Consider the following 16514-nt stretch of genomic DNA (forward strand, 5'->3'; position numbering starts at 1 on the left):
CAAGGCCCAGGGCTGGAGATTGCTGGAGGGGATGAAGAAAGGGACTAATTTGGATTGCTGGATCCAGACAAATGCTCTTATCTCCTTCATTTAAGACTTTTCACACCTGAGGAAAAAGTTTACATCAGTATTCCAGCTTCCTCCATCTGCCACTTAAGATATTTCACATGAAGCAGCAGGAACCTGGCAGTCTGAATAGTTTGGAGGGCTGGGCAAGAAAGCTTGAGCATCAGTTCAGTCTTTCTAAAGACTGATATTGTGTTGAGTAAAAACAACAAGGAGTTTGGTGGCACCTTAAAGACTGCCACATTTATTTGGGCATAAGGTTTCCTGGGTAAAAACCCCACTTCTTCAGATGCATGTTGAGTGTGAATGTTTTAACTTATGGGCGCAGATCTTCAGCTGGTGTAAATTGTTTTAGCTCCATTGATGCCAACAAAATCTAAAGTTTTAGACGGAGCAGATATGATTGTTTTACTAGCTGCCTACTTTCTCTAGCCCTGTTGCTTGGCCAGCTCCTCACCTAAAACAGTCAGTCTTCATCCACTACTTTAAATTCTAGGCAGGAACTATCAGCGATACATGCACTGACTCTAGTACAGTAGTCTACTTTCACTGCTCAATCCAGTTTTCTTCCATAAAGCCTTAAGCACTAAAATATTGTATATATCAGTTTTACACATACATAGAATTTATTTTATATTTAGAATGGCAATATTTCCTCAGATCCAATAGTAGCAGGAACAACAACTTGAGCTTCAAAGCCCCAAATACAATAGGACAGTAGCAGCATCACCCAAAACAACCCACTGGGAGCCAGTGTATGAATTCAGACTTAGGGATCCAAATTAGGTTCCTATAAAACATCAACAGAAGAGGAGGCAGGGATTCAGAAGCCTAACATTAGTGCCAAGGCTCTGATTCATCAGTGTCAGAAGCATCTGCTTCCTCTTTCTTCCCTCCCCTCAAATATGAGCAGCAGCTACCACAATTGAAGATGCTTGTTGTTATATCGGTTCCTTACTCCAGAGCTTGGCTAAGGATGGCTGCTTAGGAAAGTAATGATCTAAAAATCTCGTTACCTCTCCTCTAATAGGTCATCGAACAAGGCATCTAGAGACTTAGATATTGTTTCTCCACAAGATGCAATATAGATCTCCATTAGGTTCTGATTCCCTTCTATGCTAAGGCCACTTTACACTGCTCTAGCAATAAAAAATACTCCCATTTTAAGACCCTTTTACATGGCCAAAGTGACATAAAGTCGCCTTCGTGAAAATGACAATCAGTTGCTATGAGGAATGTATCACATATGGAAATAATCCGACAATGATTCCACCAAAATTTAGCCACCTTTAGGTAATTGGGTGTGCAGAGTAAAATAGATTTTTATTGATTTATTTGTTGTCAACAAAGAGCTTGATCTTGATAATAAGGTTGTCATTGCAAGGTCAGGTCATGTAACAATGACAGAATGTGCACCAGATGAGTGCATGACACATAACTGATCCTTAATGTGGATTGGTGAGGTTACACACACCCAAGATGATGTACATTATTTGCACATTGCATTGTTTCCATAGGGGCTAAAATTTTCAACTGGTGTGACTGCACTGATGGACTTACATCACAAGAGAACTTGGCCACTACAACGGTTTCCCTCACATCTTCCCTGTATTAATTTAAGATTAATGCCACTTAAAATGTGCACACAGTTCAAAAGGTGACACCAGGATCAAAGGTTTCTTGTAGACAATACTGTTCGTTCTTATTCAATTTTCTCCATAGCTTAGATGGAGGATACTACCTAGTTTATAAAATGTCTGTTGTAATGACAGATTGGTGCTTGTGTACAAAAGGGAAGCACAAATGACATAAAATTAACCACCGTTGGAAGCATTTAAGACCTATTATTATTGCTTCCAGAGATGTCAGCAGCATTGTTGTCCGAACTAAAAATAGAATAAAACAGCAAAAGAGGGGAAAAAAACACTATGAAGCAAAAAACAAACAAAACATGGAATTGTGCTCTGAAGGCAGCTAAATTTGGCATTTGGTTGACTGTCAATAGGAGCAAATGCTAAGTTAGCTCTGCTAATAGTTTTGCTAGAAATTCAATCCCATGCATTCCAGACACTCAACTACTCTGCTGGGTGTGATACTGTACCCGATGTTCACCACTATTACAGGACTATGCTAAATCTTGTATAAAGTATGCCTTGTGAGGTATCATTTGAAAACTTATAATTTGCTGATCATTATTGTCCTGGTAAAATATGTGCGGCAACATTGCACTTAAAGTTATAAGATTCTACTGTATGATGTTACTAAGGCATATTCCAAATCTGGGGAAACAGTCCAAATCAGTTCCTCAGAGAAAAAAGGCAAATGGATGCCTCAGTCAGGTGTCAACAAAATCAAATGGACAATAACCTAGGTAAACAGCCATTCTTTGGCAGAAAGAGGGGTGTGAGTGAGAAATTTCCATCTTGGCAAACAGACTTGCTGTTGCCTGAACTCCAGCTGGAGATGATTCTCAAAGGAGAAAAATCCTATAAGAAGGGAGAAACAGAGGACACAAATCACCTCTCTCCCCTCATCTCTACTCACTGCATCAACAAAGTTTGAAAGACAAAGACCGCATTATTAAACTGGGGGAGTGGTCCTGGCTGAAATATCCAGCAAGACTGCTACAAGCATTTTGTGAGTGAAATCTTTGCTTTGAATTCACTTAGCTTAATTAGGCATTAGTTTGTGTGTTCTTCTATTTCTTTGTAACTAATTCTGACTTTTATGCCTCATTACTTGTAATCACTTAAAATCTTTCTGTAGTGAATAAACTTGTTTTATTTGTTTTATCTAAACCAGTGTATGTTTGAAGTGTTTGGGAACCTCCATTTGGGATAACAGGATTTGTGCATATTCTTTAAAGAAAAGGCAGACTTTCTATGAGCTTGTATTGTCCAAGAGGGTGCTGGGCAGTAAAAGATGCACATTTCTAAGGACAAGTCTGGGACTGGGAGTTTGCTAGTGTCACTCTGTAATGTAATTCAGGAGTGGTTGGCTAAAGAGTACTTGTATAGCTCATCTGGGAGTAATTTACATGCTAGTGGCTGTGTGTGAGCAGGCCAGGAGTGGTTGTGCTCAAAGCAAAGCACTGTAAAAGGCACCCAAGGTTGAAGTATTGAGGGGAAACAGGTGTTCAACAAACCAGATTGCACCCTGAGGAATGTCACAGTGGGGTACTTAGTTAGAGGTGATCTCTCAGACAACTCCCTACAAGACTAATCAGAGCTTTAAAAATTATAACCAACATCTTAGATTGCACCCAGGAAGCCAGTCTGGAGTGTTGAGCACAATGGAAATATTGCTTTAGCAAGCCACATCCCTTAGAAAGGGATAAACTACCTTCTCCAAACTTAGCACTGGATGTTACTTAGCTATAGCTGAAAAAGATATGGCATGGATGTCTGCTGCAAGGGCCACAGTAACATCATGAATTCAATATTTTAATTCAATATTTAACCCCTTAGGAAACACTTAATGAGTTAAGTACTTGCTATCATGTGAAAAGGGGGACTAATGTGACATGGTTTATTTGGTTAACCGAACATTTTGATAAGTTCATTTTAAGTAGCCTATATAAGAGTTGAAAATTATATTGATGCATATCATTATAGATCCAGAATTAAATTGTTCTTTGAAAAGTGAAGTGCTGTGAGTGATTTATAATTATAGGGATTTTTACCTTAAGAAATTCTACTTTAGCAAAAAGGTTTGGTGTCTTTATTTATAGTCCCTTCCTAGTGCTCGCCAGGATAGTTTGAAGGGTTTAGAACTGGAGTTTGAAGTTATAAATTTCTGTTGAAAAGTACCCTAAAACTGGTAGCAATTTGAAACCTCAGAGAAAACCAGTGGTTTATCTATTCAACAGTAATTTTTACAGTCTTAGAATCATAGAAATACAGGGCTGGAAGGAACCTTGAGAAATCATCAATTCCAGCAGCCTGCACTGTAGCAGTACCAAGTAAACTTAGACCATTTTGACAAGTTTCAGAGTAACAGCCGTGTTAGTCTGTATCCGCAAAAAGAAGAACAGGAGTACTTGTGGCACCTTAGAGACTAACAAATTTATTAGAGCATAAGCTTTCGTGGACTACAGCCCACTTCTTCGGATGCATAGAATGGAACATATATTGAGGAGATATATATGTGTGTATATATATCTCCTCAATATATGTTCCATTCTATGCATCCGAAGAAGTGGGCTGTAGTCCACGAAAGCTTATGCTCTAATAAATTTGTTAGTCTCTAAGGTGCCACAAGTACTCCTGTTAGACCATTTTGACAGGTGTTTGCCCAACCTGTTCTTAAAAACAGGGGATTCTACAACCTCCCTTGGAAGCCTATTCCAGAGCTTAACTACCCTTGTAGTTAGAAATGTTTTCCTAATATGTAACCTAAATCTCCCTTGCCATAGATTAAGCCCATTATTTCATGTCCTACCTTTAGTGGACATGGAAAACAATTGATCACTGTCTTCTTGATAATAGCCCTTGATAATATATTGAAGATTATCAGCTCCCCCTTCCATCTTCTTTTCTCAAAACAAAACATACCCAGGTGTTTTTTAACCTTTCCTAATAGGTCAAGTTTTCTAAATATTGTTGCTTTCCTCTCAACTCTCCAATTTGTTCCCATCTTTCCTAAAGTGGAGCATCCTGAAGTGGACACTGTACTCTAGTTGAGGCTCCACAAGGACCGTGTAGAGAGGGACAATTACCTCTTCATGTCTTGCATCTGACACTCCTGTTAATATACTCCAGAATGATACTAGTCTTCTTCTCAACTGGATCACATGGATGACTCATATTCCATTTGTAATCCACTATCACCCCAGATCCTGTTCAGCAGTACTACAATCTAGACAGTCACTCCCCATTTTGTTTGTGCATTTCATTTTTCCTTTCTAAATGTAGGACTTTTTCCACTTATCTTCATTGAATTTCATCTTGTTGAATTCAGACCAATTCTCCAATTTGTTAAGGTGGTTTTGCATTCTAATTCTGCTCTCCAATGTGCTTGCAACCCCTCCCAGCTGGGTGTCATCTGCAAATTGTATATGGATACTCTCCACTCCAGTGTCCAAGTCATTAATGAAAATACTGAATAGTTCCAGACCCAGGACTGATCCCAGTAGATACACCCTCCCAGTTTGGGCATGAACCATTGATAACTACCCTTTAAGTATAGTCTTTCAACAAATTGTGCACCCACCTAACAGTAATTTCATCTAGATAACATTTTCTTAGTTCTTTATATGATATCTGCCCCTATATAATATCAAAGTAATACTCATTTTTGTTACATTTTAAATTTGAATGAGAAACGAATCACTAAAGGAAGAGGTTAGCAACATATTTAACGGAGTAGCCAAATAAATGTGATTCTAACTACACAGGGAATACAAGCCATATATCCTTGGAAACCTGTAAACATTTGTTGTATTCTTTTATCACTACAATGATTATAAAAGGGAAAACAATATCAAAGACTTACAATCTGGGGAATGCAGAACACCTTTAAAAGTGTACCCTATAAAAAACATGTAGGCTTTTTATTTGGGCCTTTAGCAAGGTGGCCTGCCCATGCCCCCAACAACTGGAGGGCCTGGGGCTAGCCTGAAAAAGTTTGAGTAATTGTCTACAACAAGCAACAGGAACCTGCAGGGAAGATCTGGAAACTGTAGGGAATGAGGCTTCTATAGGAAAGACCCTGACATCAGGAGAATTTGGAGGCCAGAGCCCAGAAAGCAAGAGGCTCTTGTGGGAAATCTGAGTGAGACTGGGCCTGGAGGTCAGAGCCAGAAGGCTGAGCTCCAGCGAGGAAGAGCTGGGTGGTCTGGCAGAGAAAACAGACTGGGATAAAGAGTTCTGGTTAGGATAGATGCCAGAACATGAAGCATGAATATTCTTGTTTTGGTGATGGAGATTATTTTGGGTCCTGATTATTGTTTTGAACTATTTCTGTTACGAAACTAGTTCCAGATAGTTGTGGTGTTTAACACGGGGAAGCTTGTGTGCAATTCTTAAGGAGCCATGAAAAGGGGAAATAGAGACAGGATGCTGCACAATGACCTCTGCCCATGCTCAGGAGATGGTTAACCTTGCTACGTGGTTCTATCTAAGTAGGTAGCAATTTTTTTTAAAAAAGAGGATTTCTTGTTTTGACAAACATTTTTTCCAAAAAATTTCTACCAGTTCTAACAAACAGTAAACAATAATAATTAATGGTCATTGGCACTGTGGCTACAAAGTGAACTGACAGCTACTTACAACAGAAGGGGAATAGTGAAATGGGCTCTATCCAGGCAGGGGATAAAGAAGTTAGTCCTTGAGTCCCACCAATCTTGTGATTCATCTAAAGTAGAAGATACAGTGTTTCCTAATTAAAAAAAAAAAAAAAACACACCAACATGGGATATGATGAGAAATCTGGGGTGGTAGTGCCAGGGTCACCTGAGAGGAAAAAATCTCCAACTTTTCAACTTCACATTGTAAGCAGGTATGGAAGCAATAGACACCATCCAGATGCATGGATCACAGACAGAAGCCCTGTAATAATTTGTGTATGAAGATCCTTTCTCATTGCTGCCACAAACCCAGTCCTTCTCAGGGTGAAGGATAGAAGCCACAACCAGAGAGTGAGGAGAGAGATGAAGAAACACTCAGCTAATCTTTTTTCTTCTCTTCTGGTAAGAGAAACCCAAACAGCCTTCATTAGGTGGAAAAGGCTCCAATGTTCATAAATGCAAAGTCATGCACATGGGAATACATAATCCCAACTACACATAAAATGATAGGGTCTAAATTAGCTGTTACCACTCAAGAGAGCAATCTTGGAGTCATTGTGGATAGTTCTCTGAAAACATCCACTCAATGTGCAGCAGCTCTCAAAGTGAACAGAAAGTTGAGAATCATTAAGAAAGGGATAGATAATAAGACAGAAAATATATTGCCTGTATATAAATCCATGGTATGCTCACAGCTTGAATACTGCGTGCAGATGTGGTCACCCCATCTTCAAAAAGATATATTGGAATTGGAAAAGATTCAGAAAAGAGCAACAAAAATGATTAGGAGTATGGAACAGCTGGCATATGAGGAGAGATTAATAAGACTGACTTTTAAGCTTGGAAAAGAGACTATTAAGGGGGGATATGATAGAGGTCTATAAAATCATGATTGGTGTGGAGAAAGTAAATAAGGAAGTGTAATTTACTCCTTCTCATAACACAATTTCATTTGGTTACCCCTAGTTCTTAATAGGCAGTAGATTTAAAACAAACAAAAGGAAGTATTTTTTCACACAACACAGTCAACCTGTGGAACTCCTTGCCAGAGGATGTTGTGAAGAACAAGGTTCTAACAGGGTTTTAAAAATAACTAGCTAAGTTTATGAAGGATAGGTCCATCAATGACTATTGGCCAGGATGGCTAGGGATGGTGTCCTTAGCCTTTGTTTGCCAGAAGTTGGGAATGGGCGACAAGGGATGGATCACTTGATGATTACTGTTCCATTCATTTCTCTGGGGCTTTGGCCACTGTCAGAAGACAGGACACTGAGCTAGATGGACCCAGTATGCCATTCTTATGTTCAATCCACTGGGGGGGGAGGGATAGCTCAGTGGTTTGAGCATTGGCTTGCTAAACCCAGGGTTGTGAGTTCAATCCTTGAGGGGGCCACTTAGGGATCTGCAGCAAAATCAGTATTTGGTCCTGCTAGTGAAGGCAGGGGACTGGACTCAATGACCTTTCAAGGTCCCTTCCAGTTCTAGGAGATGGGACATCTCCATTAATTTATTTATTAGAATTGTCTTATTTATTAGAATTCTTATTTTAAGAATTGTCAGAGCTATAGAGAAGCTCTTGACAAAATTGCCAACAAGAATGTGAAGGCTCCATGGAGCTACTGAAACATACTAAAGACTGCTTAGAGAGGCTGTCAAAGTAACCTGTCCAAATACCCGTGTAAAACAATTTTCATCCCTTCCGCACTGAAAGCCTACAGTTCTGGTTATTCTGGATACTGTCAATAGGGCACTTACTCCCTAGAGTGGAAATATGTGTTTGTCTCTCCTCAAAACAAAGGTACTCTGAAAATCTGTTAGTAAGTATTGAAAAATGCTGAAAGTTTAACAATAGTGCCTCCTTGTAGTAGTAAATGTATTAATGTATTTCTGAGAGAACTGGCATCATCTACTTAGAGTTGTGAGCTGAATACATCTTTTAGGCTGTTGTATAAACCTAAAAGAGCCTTCACCCATAAGGCTTAAAAAATCTGAAGTTCAAATTAACAAAATCACTATGTGAACAGTAGACCAGCAAAAGTTGAATTCCTTTATTAGTGATCAATGCTAGAAAAATGGTTGGGTTTTTTTGTTTGTTTGTTTTTTCCCATAAGGCAATTATCAGTGTCTTCCACAGTAGCCATAAAAGCAAGCAGCTGCACAAAGACTTGTTTAATTTCATGGAGACTATTTCCTTTTTTATTAGGCTACAGTTACAAACAATTATCTTTGCTATATCACTATAAAGAGGACATTCAATGTAATACTAAAGCTCAGACACTCTTGAAAGTTTCAGAATTCTCTGAAGGAAAAGGTATATTTTTAAATGACTTTACAGAGGATTTATGGTAAAAAGATATTTTTTCTCTGATAATTCAAACTCTATTTTTGGAAGCAGTTAGCCTGCTAATGACAGAGGAAAAATAAAGTTCTAGTAACTGTAGCCCTATAACAGGGAAAAGATTAAACTTATGCAGTTTGTTTTGCTTTGCAGTGTTGCACAAGCTGGACTCAACAATATCTCCATTAATCTGTCAGAAGTTTTATGAAACCTTAAAGTAAGGGTTTGGCAATATATGAGAATAAATCAATCTGTCTAGGACGCTGGCATGTTTATTATTTTTGGTAATCTAGGTGGCCATTCCTTAGGAGGTACAAACATATTTGACACTAATTGCCACTGCAGATTTTGCAGTGCCAGAAGAGATGCTTTTCTTACAGTACAGATGTATGTTATATCACAATGAGTCAGATTGTGCCTAGACCTTATGCAGGTGAATGTGCAGAGGGTACCCAAGGATTCTTTCCCGCTCTTTGTCCCAGCTTGTGTAGACTGTGTATGTAGATCCAGGTACAGTTGCAGCTTTGTGTTCAGTATTTTAAAATTAACACAATTTAGCTCTAGACTGTGAATCCCTTGTTTCTTCAGGGCTAGTTACGCACTGAAGTTGATGTATGAACTTCAATAAGACTCCTCCTTCAGTAGTTGGAGAATGCTGATGGATGACAGCTGCAGTTCAGTTTGCAGATGCAAGAGACTCTTATTGTATCTGTCTTCCTCTGGTTTCTCTGAAGTACACATTATTGGGTGGAGTTACATGAGGAATATCTCCTCATTGTATTGACTGCACACATTCTTGCAATGTTTCACATGCAAATAAAGTAGATAAGTGTTTGTCTTATGAAGGTCTCTCTCACTCATGCATGCTAGCTGGTGGCATTTGTTTATAGATAACACTGTTGAATCAGGAATTTCTCTAAAATTTTCTTTACCTCTTTTGAATGTAACTTCACCAAAGCTGCATTGAAGTCTTATATCAATAATTTATATCAATATGAATACTGGGATTCACTGCATATTTAAAAATCTATTCTCAAGCTTTCTGACAACATGTTTGTTTTGTCTCATTAGTGTAACCCTTCTGCCAGGTGGAGCCAGCAGCAACAAGGCTGGGTTCAGTATCTAGGGGTTCCTTTTCAACAATACAACCGTCTTGAGCCCCCACTCACTGACCTGGGACAATTATACACCACACCCTGAAGCCTCTAAGAGGCTATACTTCCCCTCTCACAAGCACAGAGTCTGAGTGTAGCAAAAACTTTTGATAAAAGGAGGGAGTAACTCAGCATTAATTTGGGAAAACATCACAACTGCAGATCATAAACATAAACCATGAGCAAAAGACCCACCCCCAAGTAAGTGTGCAGTGTCCTTTTCCCCTCAGGTTCTTAAATCCAGCAACCCAAAAGTCCCTTTAATGTGCCCGTCCCTTCTCTGCACCCCACTCACAGTTGCTGTCCTTGGCCAGTGCAGCCCCTGAGTCCAGAGGTTCATTCATAGAGTTCACCTCCCATGCTGGGTGGAAGGGGGATGAGGGGTAAGGAGGCACCTTACAAGCTCCAGTGCTCAGGCACTTATCCAATTGACTTCTAATAACTTCAAAGGGCTTTGGATCACATCCAGCCTAACCTTGGGGAAACTATTTCATTACTCCACGCTAAGTTTATAAAGTATTTTGAGATCTATGGATCAAAAAGCACTTTATAAGTGCTAAGTACTATTACTTAATATACATGTTTAGGCTAAGCGGATAGTTAAATATTCCATAGTTCTGGTATGTTTCCTGGACTTAATACAATAGATCATTTTTATAACTAATTATTTTTAGCTGCATATGAAGATTATCTGCTTAAGCATGTCTTTGCCCCTTCATTGAAACTGTGCACATTAACATAAATGCACAGGGTAAAGAAAAGTAACTTATTTGCATTTTATAAATGGAATTAGCATTAATAGGGATGCATGCTCTTTCAACATTGAGATAATATAGTTGCATTTATTCCCATCCCCTAGTAGATTACAAGTGATTCCAGAATAAGATGTTCTCTAAATAAATTGTTCTAACAAGAATAACTCAGCATGATGAGCATTTAGAGCTCAGTAGTGCAAGGCTTCTAGAATAATCTCTCTCAAAGGAGATTCATAAAAACAAAAAGGAGCAGGATTATCTTTGTGGGTTTTTTTTTTCAAATTGTGTTTTACATAGATTTAAATCTCAAGATCGATCTGCGTGTGTCTGCCTTTGTTTTCCAACTCATTCTTGACTTCTGAGCCCTTTCCATTATGTCTAAGTTAGTAAGGTGCTTAGCACTTCACCATATTTGGCCCCAAGTTTGCCGACATCAGCAGAGTGACTCCGCTTCAGGATCCACAGAATCTTTTTTCTTCTTTGTAGCTAATTTCCATTAGAAGAAAATAGACTGAATTTGGGAGCTTAATTTACAATCACTTTTTTCTCTGCTTTCATACAAAGAATATTTTTCTTATTATTTGTATTACAGTACCATCTACACATTGTGCAAACACATGCCCTGAAGAGCATATAAATAAACCAAATGGGGAGAGGGGGAGAGACAAGGAATTATTATCCCCATTTTACATGTGAGCAACTGATCCACAATGTAACTGATTGACTTGCCCAAGATCATGCAGTAATCTGTGGGAGTGTCAGGAACTGAACCCAGTTCTCCTGAGTTCCAGTCAATTGCCTTAACTACACTTTCACCCATCCTCTCTGAAATAAGATTACTTTCTTAATAAATGAGTTTTAAGCAGTAGTGCCATCCTGTGATGAAAATACTCCATGACTTCTTCCCCTTCGCCTTTGCATAAGCTTACATTGTTATCTACAATCCTTATTCTTTATCTTCATCTCCAGAAGTTTAGTTCATTTGGCTGGTTGTCTCAAGTCTATGGATTACAGTAAATGACAAAGTTGCAGATAATGACAAATTGCAATTTGGGGTTTTGCTACGCTGATACATTTAGCAATTGCTGCTGCAACATTGTAGTGAGGCAGAGTGGCCTCCCTTTGATGCTGATGGCGAGCAACCACTCAAAGCCACTACAAAAGTACTTGGGTTCGTTTAAACTTTTTAAAAAATGTAAAGATCTCTAGAGCCAATTGTCATGAACAGAAATTGAAAAGAGAAGCTTAAAATAACTAGGTTGCAAGGGAGAGATAAATGACTATTTCTCTGTCATTCCCAGCCTGCCAGTGTGTGTTATGTGGCACCATGGAACACAGTCTAATGGATTAAATGGAACTATGGATTTATTGGTGCAAACCTCCTGATGTAAGAAATGTCTTGTACAGTAACTTCTCGCGTAATGTTATAGTTATGTTCCTGAAAAATGTGACTTTAAGCAAAACAATGTTAAGCGAATCCAATTTCCCCATAAGAATTCATGTAAATAGTGTGTGTGGGGGGGTTAGGTTCCAGGGAAACTTTTTTCACCAGACAAGACTATATTTTATATATATGTATACACAGTATAAGTGTTAAACAAACAATTTAATACTGTACACAGCAATGATGATTGTGAAGCTTGGTTGACGTGGCGGAGTCAGAGGGCGGAATATTTACAAGGACATGCCTTACTGCTAAATGATGAACTAGCACTCGGCTGAGCCCGCAAGGGGCTCAGTGTTGTTAATGTAACCTCACACTTTACAAGGCAGCACAAATGGAGGGAGGGGAGACAGCATGGCAGACAGACACAGGCCGTGTGTGTGTGTGTGAGAGAGAGAGAGAGAGAGAGATGAGCATTGCCCCTTTAAGTACGCTGACCCCACTCTAAGTACACTGCCTTTTTAGATCAGGAAATTGAGACAGCAGCTGCTACCTGAAAGCTCCCTCCATCCTGAACCCTGTTGTGTCCCTCACTGCTCTATGGAGAAGGGGTAAGTGGGTGTCAGGAGCGGGGGGGACACCCTGATATTAGCCTCCCCTCCCTCCTCCCCCCCCCCACAGCAAGCAGGAGGCTCCCAGTAGCAGCTCCAAGGCAGAGGGCAGGAGCAGCACATGGCAGTGGGGGGAGGGACAGCTGAACTGCTGGCAATTGATAGCCTGCTGGGTGGCTGCTACACAGGGAACTTAGGGGAGTGGGGAACTGAGGGGGGGGGCTGTAAGTCCACCCTGGTTCCAAGCCCCCACCAGCTGCAAAGGGCTGCTTTTTCTGCAAGCAGTGGACAAAGCAGGTGGCTGCCAAACAACGTTATAAGGGAGCATTGCCCAACTTTAAATGAGCATGTTCCCTAATTGATGAGCAATGTAACAACAAAGCAATGTTAACCGGTATGAATTTAAGTGAGGAATTACTGTACCTGTACATACAGTATTGTTACTGCTGGTTTGTGAAGTAACTGCTAGATTCTCACATGGCTGTGTAAAAGTGAGTTTCAAAGTGCATCATGTAGAGCATAGCCATGCTCTCTGCTTCAAACAAATCCCCTTTTCACTCTGCAGCATATAATAGGCGAGGGCTGCATAGCAGAGAAGCAGCAAGTCATGTGCAAGCCAGTACAGCAGGTGTGATTACTGATCTGCTATCTATTAGCTCACTTGAAGCAGCACAAAAATGACTTGCTCTTGTCATAGAATATCAGGGTTGGAAGGGACAGCAGGAGGTTATCTAGTCCAATCCCCTTCTCAAAGCAGGACCAATCCCAAACTAAATCATCCCAGCCAGGGCTTTGTCAAGCCTGACCTTAAAAACATCTAAGGAAGGAGATTCCACCATCTCCCTAGGTAGCCCATTCCAGGGCTTCACCACCCTTCAAGTGAAAAAGTTTTTCCTAATATCCAACCTAAACCTCCTCCACTGCAACTTGAGACCAATACTCCTTGTTCTGTCATCTGGTATCACTGAGAACAGTCTAGTTCCATCCTCTTTGGAACCCCCTTTCAGGTAGTTGAAAGCAGCTATCAAATCCCAGATACACAAGAAGTATTTTAGCACAGGATCATTACCTCTGATAGTTTGTCTCCCACATCAAAACTCAACCCCTATATAAACTCACACTATTTAGAGTTAACAGAGGGTCCTGTGGCACCTTTTAAGACTAACAGACACACATGCATCTGACGAAGTGGGCATTCACCCACAAAAGCTTATGCTCCAATACATCTGTTAGTCTTAAAGGTGCCACAGGACCCTCCGTTGCCTTTTACAGTTCCAGACTAACACAGCTACCCCTCTGATATTTAGAGTTAATTACACTAAAGTAAACTCTGCTTTGTGTTAGCTATGATATGGTAACCAACTTTTGGGATGTAGAGTTCAGAACACAGGGAGGTAAATGTATAGCATAAATAAATGATCCAGGGTGATTTAGACATCATTTAACTTAAGTTAGGCTTGATATTCTTAGAAAGTAAGGCCATAAGGGACCATTAGATCATCTAGTCTGAGCTCATGCATACTCCCGTTAAATCAATGGGAGTTAGGTGCCTAAATACATTCCAATCTCTGGATCCAAGTCTTGGATTGAAAACTCCAAGAAATGGGAAATACACCACTGCACCAGGTAGTTTGTTCCAAGAGTGAATCACCCTCACTGTTCAAAATATGTGCCTAATTTCTCATTTGAATTTGTCAGGCTTCAGCTTTCAGCCAATTGGTTCTAGTTATGCCTTTCTCTGCTAAATTAAAGAGCAATTTAGTACCTGCTATTTTCTCTCCATGAAAGTACTTATACACTGTAATCAAGTCACCTCTCAATCTTGTTTTTGATAAGGTAAACAGATTAAGCTCTTTAAATCTCTCATTGTAAGGCATTTTCTCCAGCCCTCAAATAATTTCTCTAGCTCTTTTCTGCACCACTACAATTTGTCAATGTCCTTTTAAAATGTGGATACACGCTATTCCAGTATTGGTCTCACCAGTGCTGTATACAGAGGTAAATCCTAATCACTCCCTTTGCATGCTCTCTGCTTCCCCTGCTTTATACATCAAGGATTCCATAAGCCTTTTTCCCCACAAAATCACACTGGGAACTCACATTGTTACTTATCTTCTCTGACCTAAATCCTTTTCAGAGTCACTGGCTCCCAGGATACAGCCCATCATTCTGTTGGAGTGACCTGCAGTCCTTGTTCCAAGATGCATAACTCTGCATTTGGCTGTATAAAACACATCTTCTTTTAATGCTTCTAGTTTACCAAGTGAACCAGATCACTTTCTATGAGTGCCCTAGCCTCATCATTATTTACCACTCCCCTAATATTTGAGTCATCTGAAAGTTTTATCAGCAGTGATTCTATACTTACTATTGAACATTTTCATCAATGATTTAGAAGTATCAAGCCTAGTACCAATACCTGCAGAACCTGATTAGAAACACCGTCATTTTAATGATGATTCCCCACTTTTACTAATTACTTTTTGAGATCTGTCAGGTAGCCAATTCTTAATGCATTTGCTAATATTGCATAATGCTATTTTTAAAATCAGAATGTCATACGGCATGTGATGGGGTGTTTATAGCAAACTAATCCTGAAAGGGTTTAGGAAGCTTAGAAAGGGTCAAGTAGTGTGATAGGGCCCACAAGGGGATTAGGCTGGAGGAGCACCCCCTGACTGGAGGTTGAAGCTCACCTGAGCACATATGGGTTGGGCTAGTTTAAAGCCAGGAAGGGATGCACTGAGGAAGTCTGCACCCACCCGCTGTGCATTAGTGAGGGAAGAAGGGAACCCTATGGAAAGAGTAGGACCCTGGCCCTGAGAGAAGGGCATACCCAGAAGAGTGGAGAAGTAAGCCTGTAGGAGTAAGCAGCAAGGTTGAGGACTGAACAGGCATTGGCTGTGTTGTATGGTCCCCGGGCTGGAACCTGGAGTAGTGGGTGAGTTTCCCTAGCAGCCACTGATGGAGTGGCATTGCCTGGACATTGGGTTCAGTGACACTCTATACACCAGAAGGGGAAACCAGATAATGACCTGGCTGGAGATCTGAGTCATGAAAAGGAATCAGCAGCTCCTGGAGTGAGAGCGGGGCCACAGAGTCAGAGAGGACATTGGGGCAGGGAGACTGCATGGAGTGGCATTGGACCTGAAGAGAATCATTCCCCAGAGCAGCCCGCAGGAGGCACCACCCGTGGTGAGTGAGTACCACATGGCATGATATTACTTTTGTAAGGTATTTGAATTAACTCCCATGTGGAGTTTGCCAGCTAAATCTACCAAAGGACTACAACTATTATGGCTACTGGAGCCCTCTGCCCCATTTCTCAGCCTGCTTGAATTTGGGGGTGGGGAAAGAAGGAATTGCTGGAGCAAATACAGAGATTTCTGTGTTGGATAATCTAAACAAGCAGTCACTGTACCAGTGGCAAGCCAGAGCTGCTTAGCTTCCAATGAGGGGACATCATGACCTTATGCAGAGACAGATTTAATTTCACATTTTGGCTTGGAAGCTGAGAGAGAAACAGCACAGCTCAGGGAGTTCCTGCTAAACTAACCTCCCCTCCACCCCAAGAGTCCTTGTATTGCTGTGAGTCCTTAGCTGCATGGATCTGGCAGTGATCACCCTCCAGCAAAGAGATCTGACCAGGCACCAGCTACCAAGAGTCACCCATAATCACAGGAGGATTTCAGACCGGGAACCAGTGAGCATGTTTGGAGGCAGGAGAGGACCTTGTCTCACCTAAGGTGATGAGGGAAAAAGTAGGTGACTTTTATTTAAACCAGGAACTATCACAGTGCTGCACCACACCATCTCTGGACACCTAATCTCAGCCTACTGTCTGCCTTGGGAAGGTGACATGGAGGGAGCTAGGGGTTTGGAATGGGTGACCACATTTTCAAAATGCAAAAATGGGCCCA

The sequence above is a fragment of the Malaclemys terrapin genome, chromosome 5 (assembly GCF_027887155.1).
Source record: "Malaclemys terrapin pileata isolate rMalTer1 chromosome 5, rMalTer1.hap1, whole genome shotgun sequence".
Taxonomy (NCBI): domain Eukaryota; kingdom Metazoa; phylum Chordata; order Testudines; family Emydidae; genus Malaclemys; species Malaclemys terrapin.